The sequence below is a fragment of the Esox lucius genome, chromosome 7 (genome assembly GCF_011004845.1).
Source record: "Esox lucius isolate fEsoLuc1 chromosome 7, fEsoLuc1.pri, whole genome shotgun sequence".
Taxonomy (NCBI): domain Eukaryota; kingdom Metazoa; phylum Chordata; class Actinopteri; order Esociformes; family Esocidae; genus Esox; species Esox lucius.
In genome coordinates, this window is record NC_047575.1 from 1,630,412 (window position 1) to 1,647,206 (window position 16,795).

General features: G+C 44.0%; 1 protein-coding gene across 3 annotated transcripts in view; it reads right to left on the bottom strand.

The window, feature by feature from the left end:
• LOC105008702 (CTD nuclear envelope phosphatase 1A) overlaps positions 1-16,795 on the bottom strand; it is a 37,990-nt gene that overhangs the window by 5,160 nt on the left and 16,035 nt on the right. The window lies entirely within an intron of this gene.

A 16,795-nucleotide genomic window follows, 5' to 3' on the forward strand; every position in this document is an offset into this window, starting at 1 on the left:
GCTAGAATCTAGAACAAAAAAATTTGAACACATTACTCCTGTCCTAGCGTCCTTACACTCGCTGCCTGTTAGGGTTAGGGCTGATTTTAAGGTTTTACACTTAACCTATAAATCAATACATGGACTTGCTCCTGAAGAGTCCATCCTCTCTCAAGGAGTGTGGTTCCAGGTTGGTGGAGAGTGCCTGCCTCAAGTGGAGGAGTTTAAGTATCTAGGGGTCTTGTTCACGAGTGAGGGAAGGATGGAACGGGAGATTGACAGACGGATCGGTGCAGCTTCTGCAGTAATGCGGTCGATGTATCGGTCTGTCGTGTTGATGTATCGGTCTGTCGATTTACCGGTCAATCTACGTTCCTACTCTCACCCATGGTCATGAGCTTTGGGTCATGACCGAAAGGACAAGATCCCGGATACAGGCGGCCGAAATGAGCTTTCTCCGCAGGGTGGCTGGGCGATCCCTTAGAGATAGGGTGAGAAGCTCGGTCACCCGGGAGGAGCTCAGAGTAGAGCCGCTGCTCCTCCACATCGAGAGGGGTCAGCTGAGGTGGCTTGGGCATCTGTTTCGGATGCCTCCGGAACGCCTTCCTGGGAAGGTGTTCCGGTCCCGTCCCACCGGGAGGAAACCCCGGGGAAGACCTAGGACACGCTGGAGGGACTATGTCTCCCGGCTGGCCTGGGAACACCTCGGTGTCCCCCCGGAAGAGCTGGAGGAAGTGTCTGGGGAGAGGGAAGTCTGGGCATCCCTGCTTAGACTGCTGCCCCCGCGACCCGGCCCCGGATAAGCGGAAGATGATGGATCGATGGACTTGCTCCTACTTACCTTGCCGAAATGATCCAGCCATACATACCTACACGTAACCTACGATCGCAAGATGCAGGCCTTTTAATTGTACCTAGAATTTCTAAACAAACAGCTGGCAGCAGGGCCTTTTCTCATAGAGCTCCACTACTGTGGAATGATCTGCCAATTAAGGTTAGAAATGCAAATTCAGTGCAAACTTTCAAGTGTCTACTAAAACACATCTCTACAGCACGGTTTATAATTAGGTGTAGCCTGGCCCGGGGACGTGAAGGTGACCAGTAGGCTTTATACTGTCCACCCTTGCTGTCTTGCCAGATGGGCTCTCGTCGCCACTGGGATGCCCTCCCTCCAATGCCTTTCGGGGGAAAAGTCACTGGCTTGTTGTTGTCTCTCTGTTGCACACCTGTGCAATTGGGCTGTACGCTGCTGGCAATACTCAGTCCTCTTTCAGGGGGGTTGCGGTTGGTGTGTGTCCCTTTGGTTGATGCCTGGCAATGTGGGTGGATTGATTTCCTGCCTGTTGGGCCCTGTCCGGGGCCTCCCCTGGGTAGGGCCACAGTGTCGCCGGACCCCCCCGTCTCAGTTCCAAGGTGTTACGCTGCTATATTATTGTGCTGGGGGATATGAGGAATGCACTTTTCTCAGTCTCTTCCAGTTTAAAATTTTAGGAGGAAATTAGGTCCTGGTCCACACCTGCGGAGTACCTGGTTTGGGGGAGCCCGTTGCTGTCCCTGTCCTTGTCCACCTGGTCATACTTTTGACCTAGTATAGAATCAAATAGACTCTGGATTTAGCCCAGAGAAATGTATTTATTATTCTAATTGGACTCTTAATATATCTCACCCGGCACAGCCAGAAGAGGACTGGTCACCCCTCTGAGCCTGGGTCCTCTCTAGGTTTCTTCCTAAGATTCGGCCTTCTTAGGGAGTTTTTCCTAGCCACTGAAATCCAACACTACTGTTGTTTGCTCCTTGGGGTTTAAGGCCGGGTGTCTCTGTAAAGCACTTTGTGACAACTGCTGTTGTAAAAAGGGCTTTATAAATACATTTGATTGAAATTTGATTGAACATTGGACATATCAAAAGTCTGTCAGATATTCCTGCAGATATTTTAATGTTGCCACTGGTCTCTTGTTTGCATCCCTAATGAGATTTCTCCTGGCCCTGTCAATTTGAGAAGGATGTCCTGATCTTTGCAATATCCTGGTGTTGCCATCTTGCCTCAATGTTTTTCAGTGTTTTATGATACAGTGCTATTTTAGCAGTACACTCAAGGCATATGAAAATACAATAAAAAGATGTATATGTGGCAAAAGTACAGAATGTTTTTCTGTCCTTACACTTATGTTTTACCCATTAAAAACAACAGCACTATTTGAGTTCCATCTCAACATTATATGCAAGCATAGGTGTTGGGGCTATTCAACTTAAAGCTAATGTAAAATGTATGAAACTTAGTATTTAGTCACAAATCCATTGCATGCAATAACAGCAGGAAGTCTGTGACTGCATATTGTTATGGGGAGTTTCTGACCTCAGTGTCTTCTTCAGCAAGTGAAATAGGTTTTAAATCAGGTGACTTGCCCAGTCTAAAATGTTAAATTATTTCCCTTGGTTGCATTGGCAGTGTATTGTGGGACATTGTCCTGTTGCATTGTGAAGCCCAATCCTGCACATTGGTAGCCAAGATGCTACTGTTCACATCTAAATTAATTCTGCTTCTGCCATCATGTGTTACATCCTCAATAAAGATGACTGAGCCAGAGTCACGTAAGACAGAGATTACTCCTTGAAAGTTGAGCTCAAGGAGTCTTGTGGCAAGCATAAATATCCTAGTTATATTTGTCTAAAAACTACATTTTGTTCTGTGTAATAAATTGCAAATGTGAAAAGGGCCAGATCCACACAAAAACCTGAGCTCCCCCATGAAAACCTCCCTCTCAGACTATCCATCACAGATGTGTTGTCTGCACTGAGCAGGTTGAATGCACACAAGGCTGCTGGTCCTGATGGCGTCCCTGGGCGTGTGCTCAGAACATGTGCAGGGCAGCTGGCCGAGGTCTTCACTGACATTTTCAACCTGTCACTGGCCCATGTGCTTCAAGACTTCGTTGACCCCATGTGCTTCAAGACTGCAACCATTGTGCCAGTGCCAAAGCAGTCGACTGCGTGTAGCCTGAATGACTTCTGGCCTGACGCACTCACCCCACTGATCATGAAGTGCTTCGTAAGACAGGTCCTGGCCCACCTTAAGTCCTGCCTCCCCCAACAATGGATCCCTACCAATCAAACAGGTCTAGAGAGGAGGCCTTTCCACAGCTTTACACTCTGCCCTGACCGACCTGATCAAAACCAACACCTATGTGAGAATGGTGTTCATAGACTTTAGCTCAGCATACAACACGGTCATCCCCTCTAGGCAGGTCAACAAAATCCACAACCTAGGTATCAGCCCCTCTCTCTGGAATTTGGACTTCTTAACCAACAGACCCAGTCTGTCAGGTTAGACAACTTCACCTCCTCCACCCTGATCCTGAAAACTGGTGTTCCACAAGGCTGCGTGGTATGCCCCCTCATGTACTCCCTCTTCACCTACCACTGCGTTCCTGTACACAGTTCAACAACATTGTCAAGTTTGCAGTTGACACCATAGTGGTAGGCCTGATCAGTGACAATGACGAGACAATAAGGAGGTCAAGTGCCTGGCGGCATGGTGTGCTGACAACAATCTGGCCCTCAATGCAAAGAAAACCAAGGATCTCATTGTGGATTACTTCGTGGGCACTGAGGTGGAGCATGTGCCCAGCAACAAATTCCTGGGTGTTTCCAAGGACCTCTCCTGGACCCTCAACACCTCAACCCTGGTCAAAAATGCAAAGAAGCACCTGTACTTTGTGAGGAAGCTGAAGAAGACCTGCCTGTCTTCAAAGAACCTTGTGAACTTTTACTGCTGCACAATCGAGAGCATCCTAACTGTGCCACAGTGTGTTTTGGCGGATGCTCTGTGGCCGACCGGAAGGCCCTGCAATGGGTGGTGTTTACAGCACAGCACATCAATGGTGCCCAGCTCCCAACCATCGTAGACCTCCAGAACAAGTTTCTGCATAGGGTGTGCAGCATCATGAGGGACCTTTCACATCCATGCCAAAAAAATTTTGCCCTCCTACCATCAGGCAGGCGGTACAGGTCTATTCATTCCCGCACCAACAGGCTCAAGAACAGTTTCTTCCCTACTACTGTAACCCTGCTGTAACCTCCCGCTTAGTACTGCCTCTCAGGGACCTTGTTGCACTACTCTCCTTGCACTACTGGACTCTGACACTGCTTTGCCAAGTCTGATAAGGATGTTCTCAGTTGCTACATGTACTCATCTACTTCGGGAACCCCATTGCTGCTATCCTTAAATTTCAGTTGCACATGCACCTTCAATATGCCTTCATTGCACATTTAGAATTGCCATTTGTACTTGCATTTGCCTTCACTGCACATCTATACATCCCACTTGTAACATACATTATACTTACTTGTACATTTTCTGCCCTCTTCCATTTGCACTTCTATTTAGATGATAACTGCATTTTGTTGTACTGTACTTGTAATGTTCAATGACAAAGTTGAATCTAATGCAATAACAAGAAACCAGCCAAGCCTAGTTCAGCCAGCCAGCGCTAAAAAGCATTGATCATTCTTGCCCTCCCGAGATTCAAACCCGGATGGCCCACGTGAAAGGCTGTGTCTTTAACCACTACGGCACCAAGCTATACAGCTGCCGAGTCTCTGTATAGCCTCTTGACATTAAAGAATATTGAGAATATTTCTTTAGACACCATTAACCACTGTGTAATACTGAGTAACATTTCTTATTAAGTTTTCCTCCACCACAAATAGCATCTATGAACTGTATGGCTTTCGCCACTGGCCGTATTAACAGCTTATTAGCCATTTGTGAATGACAATGATACAATAACTGCTGTATCAATATAGGTGAAGATAACAGACTTTTTCGTCAAGTGAAAAGACGAAACAATCTTGTAGTCAGCAAAGTGTTTGTCTATCCTGAACAAATCCTAAGACATAATTCGAAAATCCATGAGAAATATAGTTGCAATATAACAGTAAACGGTTTCATTTTAGGCTTATAATGTAGCTACTGAAGGTTTTAGCCAGCAACGTTTTTGTCTATCCTGAACAAATCCTCTTTTGCCACTGGCTGTTTTAACAGCTAATTAGCCATTCGTGAATGACATTGATACAGTATCCATCAATATAGGTGACGATAGTGATGGCCATTCGAGGCTTCATTACTGTAGCTACATACAGGTGCTGGTCATAAAATTTGAATATCATCAAAAAGATGATTTATTTCAGTATTTCCATTCAAAAAGTGAAACTTGTATATTATATTCATTCATTACCCACAGACAGATACACCTCACCTAAAGGATTTTAAGAACACCAGTTCAATTTCTCATTAATGCAATTATCTAATCAACCAATCACATGGCAGTTGCTTCAATGCATTTAGGGGTGTGGTCCTGGTCAAGACAATCTCATGAACTCCAAACTGAATGTCAAAATGGGAAAGAAAGGTAATTTAAGCAATTTTGAGCGTGGCATGGTTGTTGGTGCCAGACGGGCCGGTCTGAGTATTTCACAATCTGCTCAGTTACTGGGATTTTCACGCACATTTCTAGGGTTTACAAAGAATGGTGTGAAAAGGGAAAAACATCCAGTATGTGGCAGTCCTGTGGGCGAAAATGCCTTGTTGATGCTAGAGGTCAGAGGAGAATGGGCCGACTGATTCAAGCTGATAGAAGAGCAACTTTGACTGAAATAACCACTCGTTACAACCGAGGTATGCAGCAAAGCATTTGTGAAGCCACAACACGCACAACCTTGAGGCGGATGGGCTACAGCAGCAGAAGACCCCACCGGGTACCACTCATCTCCACTACAAATAGGAAAAAGAGGCTACAAGCTCACCAAAATTGGACAGTTGAAGACTGGAAGAATGTTGCCTGGTCTGATGAGTCTCAATTTCTGTTGAGACATTCAGATGTTAGAGTCAGAATTTGGCGTAAACAGAATGAGAACATGGATCCATCCTGCCTTGTTACCACTGTGCAGGCTGGTGGTGGTGGTGTAATGGTGTGGGGGATGTTTTCTTGGCACACTTTAGGCCCCTTAGTGCCAATTGGGCATAGTTTAAATGCCATGGCCTACCTGAGCATTGTTTCTGACCATGTCCCCATCCTCTGATGGCTTCTTCCAGCAGGATAATGCACCATGTCACAAAGCTCGAATCATTTGAAATTGGTTTCTTGAAGATGACAATGAGTTCACTGTACTGAAATGGCCCCCACAGTCACCAGATCTCAACCCAATAGAGCATCTTTGGGATGTGGTGGAACGGGAGCTTCGTGCCCTGGATGTGCATCCCACAAATCTCCATAAACTGCAAGATGCTATCCTATCAATATGGGCCAACATTTCTAATGAATGCTTTCAGCACCTTGTTGAATCAATGCCACGTAGAATTAAGGCAGTTCTGAAGGCGAAATGGAGTCAAACACAGTATTAGTGTGGTGTTCCTAATAATCCTTTAGGTGAGTGTATATTTCAAATGTTTATTTCTTTTAATTGTGATGATTATAACTGACAACTAATGAAAATCCCAAATTCAATATCTCAGAAAATTACAATATTACTTAAGACCGATACAAAAAAATGATTTTTAGAAATGTTGGCCAACTGAAAAGTATGAACATGAAAAGTATGAGCATGTACAGCACTCAATACTTAGTTGGGGCTCCTTTTGTCTGAATTACTGCAGCAATGCGGCGTGGCATGGAGTCGATCAGTCTGTGGCACTGCTCAGGTGTTATGAGAGCCCAGGTTGCTCTGATAGTGGCCTTTAGCTCTTCTGCATTGTTGGGTCTGTCATATCGCATCTTCATCTTCACAATACCCCATAGATTTTCTATAGGGTTAAGGTCAGGCGGGTTTGCTGGCCAATTAAGAACAGCGATACCATGGTCCTTAAACCAGGTACTAGTAGCTTTGGCACTGTGTGCAGGTGCCAAGTCCTTTTGGAAAATGAAATCTGCATCTCCATAAAGTCGGTCAGCAGCAGGAAGCATGAAGTGCTCTAAAACTTCCTGGTAGATGGCTGCGTTGACCTTGGACCTCAGAAAACACAGTGGACCAACACCAGCAGATGACATGGCACCCCAAACCATCACTGACTGTGGACAGTTTACACTGGACTTCAAGCAACGTGGATTCTGTGCCTCTCCTCTCTACCTCCAGACACTGGGACCTTGATTTCCAAATTTACTTTCATCAGAGAACATAACTCAGCAGCAGTTCAGTCCTTTTTGTCTTTCAGCCCAGGCGAGATGCTTCTGACGCTGTGTCTTGTTCAAGAGTGGCTTGACATAAGGAATGTGACAGCTGAAACCCATGTCTTTCATACGTCTGTGCGTGGTGGTTCTTGAAGCACTGATTCCAGCTGCAGTCCACTCTTTGTGAATCTACCCCACATTTTTGAATGGGTTTTGTTTCACAATCCTCTCCAGGGTGTGGTTATCCCTATTGCTTGTACACTTTTTTCTACCACATCTTTTCCTTCCCTTCACCTCTCTATTAATGTGTTTGGACACAGAGCACTGTGAACACCCAGCCTCTTTAGCTATGACCTTTTGTGTCTTGCCCTCCTTGTGCAAGGTGTCAATGGTCATCTTTTGGACAGCTGTCAAGTCAGCAGTATTCCCCATGATTGTGTTGCCTACAGAACTGGACTGAGAGACCATTTAAAGGCCTTTGCAGGTGTTTTGGGTTAATTAGCTGATTAGAGTGTGGCACCAGGTGTCTACAATATTGAACAATATTCAAATTTTCTGAGATACTGAATTTGGGGTTTTCATTAGTTGTCAGTTATAATCATCACAATTAAAAGAAATAAACACTTGAAATATATCAGTCTGTGTGGAATGAATTTATACATTATACAAGTTTCACTTTTTGAATGGAATTACTGAAATAAATCAACTTTTTGATGATATTCTAATTTTATGACCAGCACCTGTATGTAGCCAACTAAATGTTTGTCTATCCTGACCCAAAAAGCATGCACATAATGTGTACTTCAAAAATCCCCAAGAAATAGTCAAATTGCTGTATAACAGTAAACAGTTTTATTTTAGGCTTACTATAATGTAGATACTAAAGGTTTTAGCCAACAAAGTTTGTGTCTATCTGGAACAAATCTAATTGCAGTCAGTCAGTCAGTCACTCACTCATTTAGTAAGAGACATTCGCTCTTCTAAGCTGGCTCCGCTTACGTGGTCCGGCAAAAACCTATTTAGAAATCAATGTGCCCCTAGTACTTTCAGCTGGTGTTGCCTGGGAGGCGATGAAAGCATATCTTAGAGACTTCATAATTTAAAATGTATCACATAAAAAGATGAACACTAAGGATTACCCAACTAAAAGAAAATATTGAAAGAGTTTAGAGGAATCTGAAGCAGAACATGTCTCCTGCTAATTTAACATAACCAGACTTCAAACAGTTTGACAGGATATGCAATAATTTCTTTGTGAAACGGAAAACGACCACAGATTTTAAAAAGCTCCAACTTCCAGTTCCTAAGGGGGCGACTAAGGCTGCCTAAGCTTTGTTTTACCATTACATTGACCCAGTGGTTACTTCTCCCAGAAAGAGCTCCACCATGGGAAGAAATAGAGTGGGACAAATGCTCGCCACTCCCTCTGACCTCCTTGTCCACAAACCTCCCACCCAGTTTCAGGTCCCACCCTATTATATTCCACATACAAGATAGAAGAAAATCTGTCAGACCATCTATACAAACCCTTGTCTCAACACAGAATCAAGCATATGGTTAAATCCAAAGTTACACAGAGGAGAAACGCCTTTCTTATGGAAAGAGTTGGTCGATAAAGGTATTCTCAAATTTCAATTCATGCCCTTTGGGACTGCTCGGGGGACACTGTTTAAATTCATGAATTTGGATGATGTTAGTAATGCTAACTGCAGGCTGGGACAGAGGTGAATAATGTTGTGAAAAATGACTCCATGGGCCTTCAAGAACAACTCACCCAAATATGTAGCTAGGTTAAACTATCCCTTTAAGATTGCCTGTTTGCGGCACCTAAGACTAGATCTTGAACAACATTATGGTGGGAAGGCAAATTTTAATGAGGGGGCGTAAATCTTCGGAGAGCCCATCAATTCAGGATTGGTTTGCAGAATTGGGGAAATGTTTGCTTCTGAGCAGATGTCATGTACAAGAGCTGACAGAATAAATAAATTTCTAGACAAATAGGGGAACTAAATAGTTTATTTAAGGGTGGGTAGTGCAGGCGGGAGGAGCAAAATAGTTGCAATTAAAGACTATAGTTCTGTAGATATGGTAACGTACTGCATCTTCTACTGTGGGAGATATGGTGATCCACTTCAGGTTCCCATCTTGGTGTATTGTTTTATAAAAAAAAAAATCCTATTTTGTATTTTGATTGTTTGGTTATATTATGTTTTTGCTGTATTTAAGTTTACATTTTTGTACAGTATGGAAAACTGAAAACCTTAAGAAACAAAAAATTATTTAAAAAAAAGATGTGAGCCCTTTCCAGAGGCAGCCTTGCATGCCCATACCATAAAACTACCTATTTTTATTCCTACCTACCTTTTTCGGATGAGGGGGTATGCTTTGGATCATCTGCAGTTTTTTCTCCACACTTTAGCCTTCCTATACAAATAAGGTTCACTTTTATCTTATCTGTCCATTAAACCGTTCCAAAACATATGGTCCAATCTCTGTTCAGTCTGATCTACATACTTTGTAGTAAATTGTAATCTGGCTTTCAGTTTTCATGCTGATCAGATGTTTGCATCTTGCTGTGTAGCCTTTGTAATTCTGCCACGGATGTCTTCTTCAAAAAGAACACTTTCACCCCAGCATTCTGGTTGACACTCATTTTAGGGTCGTTTTTCACAGCTTTGTTTTCTTTTCATTGGCCGACCTGGTTTTTGCTAATTGCCAAAGACATTCCATACTACTGATTTGAATATGCCCAACCTTTGTGCTATGGTCCTAATAGAGTTCCTCTTTTCTTTTAGTATGAAACTGCTTGCTTTTCTTCCATAGACCGATGAGTAGTATTCATGTTGGATTATTCTTACAGACACCAAAAAGACTCCAAAAGCTAAAGCAAAGAATAGAACTGAGATTACACATTCAATGCTCTTTTGTGTAAATAATCAATGCAACAGGAAACCACCTGTGAGTTAAATTTCCCAATGCTAATGTTCACATGTAACGGGGGGATGAAACTCGGGTGAAAGTGCGGTTATTCTTAATTCGCAAAACAAGTGATGAAGCAGACAGAAATAAAAGGTGACATTCTTTTCCCAACTATTTAACTTCTAATCGTATTTTCACATGCACATTTAGTGTACAGCAAAAAAAGCATTTAAAAAATTACTGTCCCCAACACTTATGGAATTCACTGTATACGTGCAGTGTAAAATCTTTTATATCCATGGCATGATTTGTTTAAATACTAGCCTTTACATAAACAATAAGGATGAGCAGACTTATAATATCAGGACTTTCTTCATAGTTGAATGCCTTGTACTACGTTTTTGCATACATTTTTTTTGCAAGAATAAAAGATGTAATACTTCTACTGGAGTGCTGTTATATCTTCACTTTCCATATTATAAATGAGGATTCATCACACAATTTATTGAGTGTATATACAGCTCTGGAAAAAACTAAGAGACCACTACCAATTTTCCCTAAATCAGCATTTCTGATGTATGGCAGCCATTCCATTCCAGTGTCTGTTAAATTCCAACACAGGCACAACCTCATTTTACTTAATGAGGTACTGATTAGGTGGTTACCTGAACCAAATCTCATTTAATGAGGAAAAGTATAAAAACCTGCGCTCATCACTATCCTCCTGCAATAGGACAAGCTGGATGACAAAAACAGTGCAAGTAGTATGTCAAAAGTAATTTGAATAGAAAAAGTACTATTCAGCATTACAAAAGAGTTGAAAAGAAAAACTTTGATTGAGGAAAAGAAGGGATCAATTCTGGCTTTACTGGCAGAGGGATACAGTGAGCATCAGGTTGCTTCCATCCTGAAAATTTCAAAGACGGCGTTTATTAAGAACAAGGGCAAGCAACAGGCATTGGGGACAACAAATCTACAGACATGCAGAGGGCAAAAATGACTGTCCACTGACCGAGATGACCGTCAACTCATTTGAATGTCACTCAACAACTGTAGGTTGTGAAATTTGGTGAGGGATCGGTGACGATCTGGGGATGTTTCAGCAAGGCTGGAATCGGGCATATTGGTCGTTGTGAAGGACGCATGAATCAAGCCAAGTACAAGGTTATCATAGAAGAACACCTGCTTCCTTCTACTCAGACAATGTTTCCCAACTCTGACAATTGGTTTTTCCAGCAGGACAATACTCCATGCCACACACCCAGGTCAATCAAGGTGTGGCAGGAGGACCACCAGATCAAGACCCTGTCATGGCCATCCCAATTTCCAGACCTGAACCCCATTGAAAAACTCTGGAATTTAATCAAGGGGAATATGGATGGTCACAAGCCATCAAACACAGTCGAGCTACTTGAATTTATGTTCCAGGAGAGGCATAAACTCACTCAACAGCAATGGGACAGACTGATGGAGAGCATGCCAAGACGCATTGAAAGCTGTGATAAAAATCAGGGTTATTCCACCAAATATTGATTTCTGAACAATATTTGGTGGAATTTTCCTAAGTTAAAACATTAGTTATTTGTTGTTGAAAAATGTATATGAATTTGTTTTCTTTGCATTATTTGAGGTCTGAAAACAATGCATATTTTTGGTTATTATGACCAGTTGTTATTTTATACAAATAAATACTCTAAATGACAATATTTTTATTTGGAATTTGCACATAATGTTGTCAGTAGTTCATTGAATCAAACAAAACTGTTCATTTTACCAAAACACATACCTCACCATCACATCACATCATCTTCCGCTTATCCGGGGCCGGGTCGCGGGGGCAGCAGTCTAAGCAGGGATGCCCAGACTTCCCTCTCCCCAGACACTTCCTCCAGCTCTTCCGGGGGGACACCGAGGCGTTCCCAGGCCAGCCGGGAGACATAGTCCCTCCAGCGTGTCCTAGGTCTTCCCCGGGGTCTCCTCCCGGTGGGACGGGACCGGAACACCTTCCCAGGAAGGCGTTCCGGAGGCATCCGAAACAGATGCCCAAGCCACCTCAGCTGACCCCTCTCGATGTGGAGGAGCAGCGGCTCTACTCTGAGCTCCTCCCGGGTGACCGAGCTTCTCACCCTATCTCTAAGGGATCGCCCAGCCACCCTGCGGAGAAAGCTCATTTCGGCCGCCTGTATCCGGGATCTTGTCCTTTCGGTCATGACCCAAAGCTCATGACCATAGGTGAGAGTAGGAACGTAGATTGACCGGTAAATCGAGAGCTTCGCCTTACGGCTCAGCTCTTTCTTCACCACGACAGACCGATACATCGACCGCATTACTGCAGAAGCTGCACCGATCCGTCTGTCAATCTCCCGTTCCATCCTTCCCTCACTCGTGAACAGGACCCCTAGATACTTAAACTCCTCCACTTGAGGCAGGCACTCTCCACCAACCTGAAGTGGGCAAGCCACCCTTTTCCGACTGAGGACCATGGCCTCGGATTTGGAGGTACTGATTTTCATCCCCACCGCTTCACACTCGGCTGCAAACCGTCCAAGTGCATGCTGAAGGTCCTGGCTTGAAGGGGCCAACACGACAACATCATCCGCAAAGAGCAGAGACGAAATCGCGTGGTCCCCAAACCTGACACCCTCCGGCCCCTGGCTGCGCCTAGAAATTCTGTCCATAAAAATTACGAACAGAACCGGTGACAAAGGGCAGCCCTGCCGGAGTCCAACATGCACAGAACACATACCTATGAATAGTAAAACCAGAGTAAAAAAATTTTCCAGAGCTGTATAAGCACAGTGGTAATTTGAGCATGCTACATAGATCTTTCATCTAATGAAGAGGACTGCTCCCAGAGCCAGGCACCACTCTACTACGAAGTGTTTTCCATCCACTTACCTTCAACATCTTATTGCTTGCTCTTCATGGTTTTAGGCTGGTTTTAAGTATACCCATTTTCTTACAACAGCTGATATGGCTTTGAAAGAAATATGTGAAATGTTATGGATTCTAGGGTTGACCGCTTAAGATCGACAAGTCAACTGTACGTAGGGCCCTACAATTTCCGTGTTGCGGAGATAGCGAACACAATCACGGAATCGTGACATGAGCAAGACATTCAACAAAATAAAAATACACTTATTCTAATATAGTCCTGTAAAAAAAAAACGTATCACCTATTTGATTGTTGCATATTCTAAAAGTGCCGCAAATCTGGAAGAATATATGTTTATTACTGCTCAAGGGTTGTGTGGCAGTGTTACTTGGACCTTGTTATCACTCCATAACATTACTGTTGTGAAAAATTGTGTGTAGAGGCTGATATTATACAAAAAGTGCACATACACTGCAGCCAGAGGTCAAACACATGCTCCAACTGATCTACCTGCCTAGTGGGGCACAGGTTTACCCACAGTCCCAGCAGTTATATCCACCATGCATGCCGATATAAAGTCATAAATGATGAGTGTATTGAATTTAGAATGACATTGCTAGTCCTAACACATTTGTTTGCAATAATGTATGAGAATTAGGCCACAGTATGCCTCTTAAAGTAAGCAAGGCTTCTGCTGCCAGTCAGCGCTGAAATGGCCTGAAGCGATTGATAAACAACACTAAATAATTTTTTTCTTACTGCAGCATTTTCTATATATGTGGGTTTATGGGTGGGTTGCAGACTTCAGAATTTCACTCTATCCATATAGTCTGGTGGTTGTTGGAGGCTTATTTGTAATTACTGGCCTGTGTGGGTTAAAATAAACATCTAACCCACACAACACATGTGCAGGGATTCTCCTACATGTAAAACTAAAAGGTGACCGCCTTCCCAAAAATTTGCACCACTTATGTGTCGGCATGGTAAAACAGTTGCGTACATGCGCTAAATACCATTGAAAAACTGCAGCGAACATAACCGTAGAAGGAAAAGTTTTTTATATTAGCTGCTCAAGTGATCAACATTTGACTTTTTGCTGGACCGCGTAAGCAGAGCCGGCCAAGAAAAGTGAATGTCTCAGAGTGACAGAGTAACTGACTGAGTGACTGAATAACTGACTCAGTGAATGACTGAATGACTGACAGACAGAGTGAGCGAGTGACTGACAGACAGAGTGAGCGAGTGACTGACAGACAGAGTGAGCGAGTGACTGACAGACAGAGTGAGCGAGTGACTGACAGACAGAGTGAGCGAGTGACTGACAGACAGAGTGAGCGAGTGACTGACAGACAGAGTGAGCGAGTGACTGACTGACAGAGTGAGCGAGTGACTGACAGAGTGAGCGAGTGACTGACAGAGTGAGCGAGTGACTGACAGAGTGAGCGAGTGACTGACAGAGTGAGTGACGGAGTGAGTGACGGAGCGCGCGACGGAGCGAGCGGCCGAGCAAGTGAACGACTGAGTGAACGACCGAGTGACTGACCGAGTGAGTGAGTCACTGACCGAGTGAACGACCGAGTGACTGACCGAGTGAGTGAGTCACTGACCGAGTGAGCGCCCGACAGTGACAAGAGCGACTGAGTGACAAGAGCGACTGAGTGACAAGAGCGACTGAGTGACAAGAGCGACTGAGTGACAAGAGCGACTGAGTGACAAGAGCGACTGAGTGACAAGAGCGACTGAGTGACAGAGCGACTGAGTGACAGAGCGACTGAGTGACAGAGCGCCCGACAGAGCGCCCGACAGAGCGCCCGACAGAGCGCCCGACAGAGCGCCCGACAGAGCGCCCGACAGAGCGCCCGACAGAGCGCCCGACAGAGCGCCCGACAGAGCGCCCGACAGAGTGACTGAGTGAAGGAGTGACTGAGTGAAGGAGTGACTGAGTGAAGGAGTGACTGAGTGAGGGAGTGACTGAGTGAATGGATGAATGAGCGAGCGACCGAGTGCCCGAGCGAGCGACCGAGCAAGTGAACGACCGAGTGAGTGAGTCACTGACCGAGTGAGTGACCGACCGTGTGACCGAGAATTCGTCAGGGACCAAAAAGGACGTTATATCCATTGATCAAAATGTCTTCCTGTGTGCTGTATACATCCCCCCCATTAGAATCCCCATATTATAAAGAAGAGAGCTTCTCCACCCTAGAAGAGCAAATCAGTTATTTCCAGGCCCAGGGAAATGTTCTGATCTGTGGCGATCTAAATGCAAGGACTGGAGAAGCAGCAGATACCATCAGCACACAGGGAGACAAACACAACAACTAACACAAGCATTTCCCCTCCCTCATGCCCTCCTAAGAGGAATTTTGACAAAACCACAAACAAAAATGGGAACCAACTTAGACAACTGTGTCGAATGCTGGGTCTGTATATAGTCAATGGAAGGCTACTAGGGGAATCTTTTGGGAGATATACATACAGCTCACCTCTTGGGAATAGCACAGTAGACTGTCATCACAGACATAGATCCAGAGTCTTTCAGAGCATTCACAGTTAGCCCAATAACACCCCTATTAGACCACAGAAAAATCACAGTTTTTCTAAAAATAACACATTCAAACCACATTGGTAAAAACCCAGAAAAACTACAAGAAATGAATAAATCCTCTAAATGGATTGAAAATGATAGTGAAAACTATAAAAATGGAATTAGGAATGAAACAATTCTAACCCTCCTAGACAACTTCCTGGACACAACATTTACTCACAATGCTGATGGTGCGGAATCAATATAGGAAAACCCTAAAAGAATACAAACAGACCATCAGAATCAAACAACAACAAAATAGACACAAACTGACACAAATTGAAGAATCTATTGATACAAACTATTTCTGGGAAAAGTGGAACTCCCTTTATAAACCAAACAAAGAAGAACTGGCCATCCATCATTGTGACACATGGAGTAATCATTTTGAAGAATTATATAGAAATATTACAATTAACTCAACAAGATTTATGTAAAAAACTTCAAACACTCGAATCAGCGATCAAAGATAATCAGAACCCACTAGATTTCTCAATTACAGAAAAGGCAAGACCTACAGAGAAAAAAGGCCTGCGGTACAGATGGAATATTGAATTAAATGATGAAGTATGCAGACCATAAACTAATCACTGCCATTCTCAAACTTTTCTAAAAAGTTCTGAGTGTATTTTATTTCCCTGACATCTGGAACCACTGATTAATAAAAATAAAAAAATTAAATGGAGACAAATCTGACCCAAACAATTATTGTGGGATCTGTGTCAACAGCAACCTGGGGAATTTATTCTGTGCCATCATGAACAGCAGATTAATACATTTGGATTAATTGCCAAATTGGATTCCTACCAAACTATCATACATCTGACCACATCTAAGCCCTAATTGACAAAAATGTAAACCAAAACAAAACAAAAATGTTGTAAATTTCCAAAATGCCTTTGATTCAATTTGGCATTAAGGCATAGCATAGCATAGCATCATCTTCCGCTTATCCGGGGCCGGGTCGCGGGGGCAGCAGTCTAAGCAGGGATGCCCAGACTTCCCTCTCCCCAGACACTTCCTCCAGCTCTTCCGGGGGGACACCGAGGCATTCCCAGGCCAGCCGGGAGACATAGTCCCTCCAGCGTGTCCTAGGTCTTCCCCGGGGTCTCTTCCCGGTGGGACGGGACCGGAACACCTTCCCAGGAAGGCGTTCCGGAGGCATCCGAAACAGATGCCCAAGCCACCTCAGCTGACCCCTCTCGATGTGGAGGAGCAGCGGCTCTACTCTGAGCTCCTCCCGGGTGACCGAGCTTCTCACCCTATCTCTAA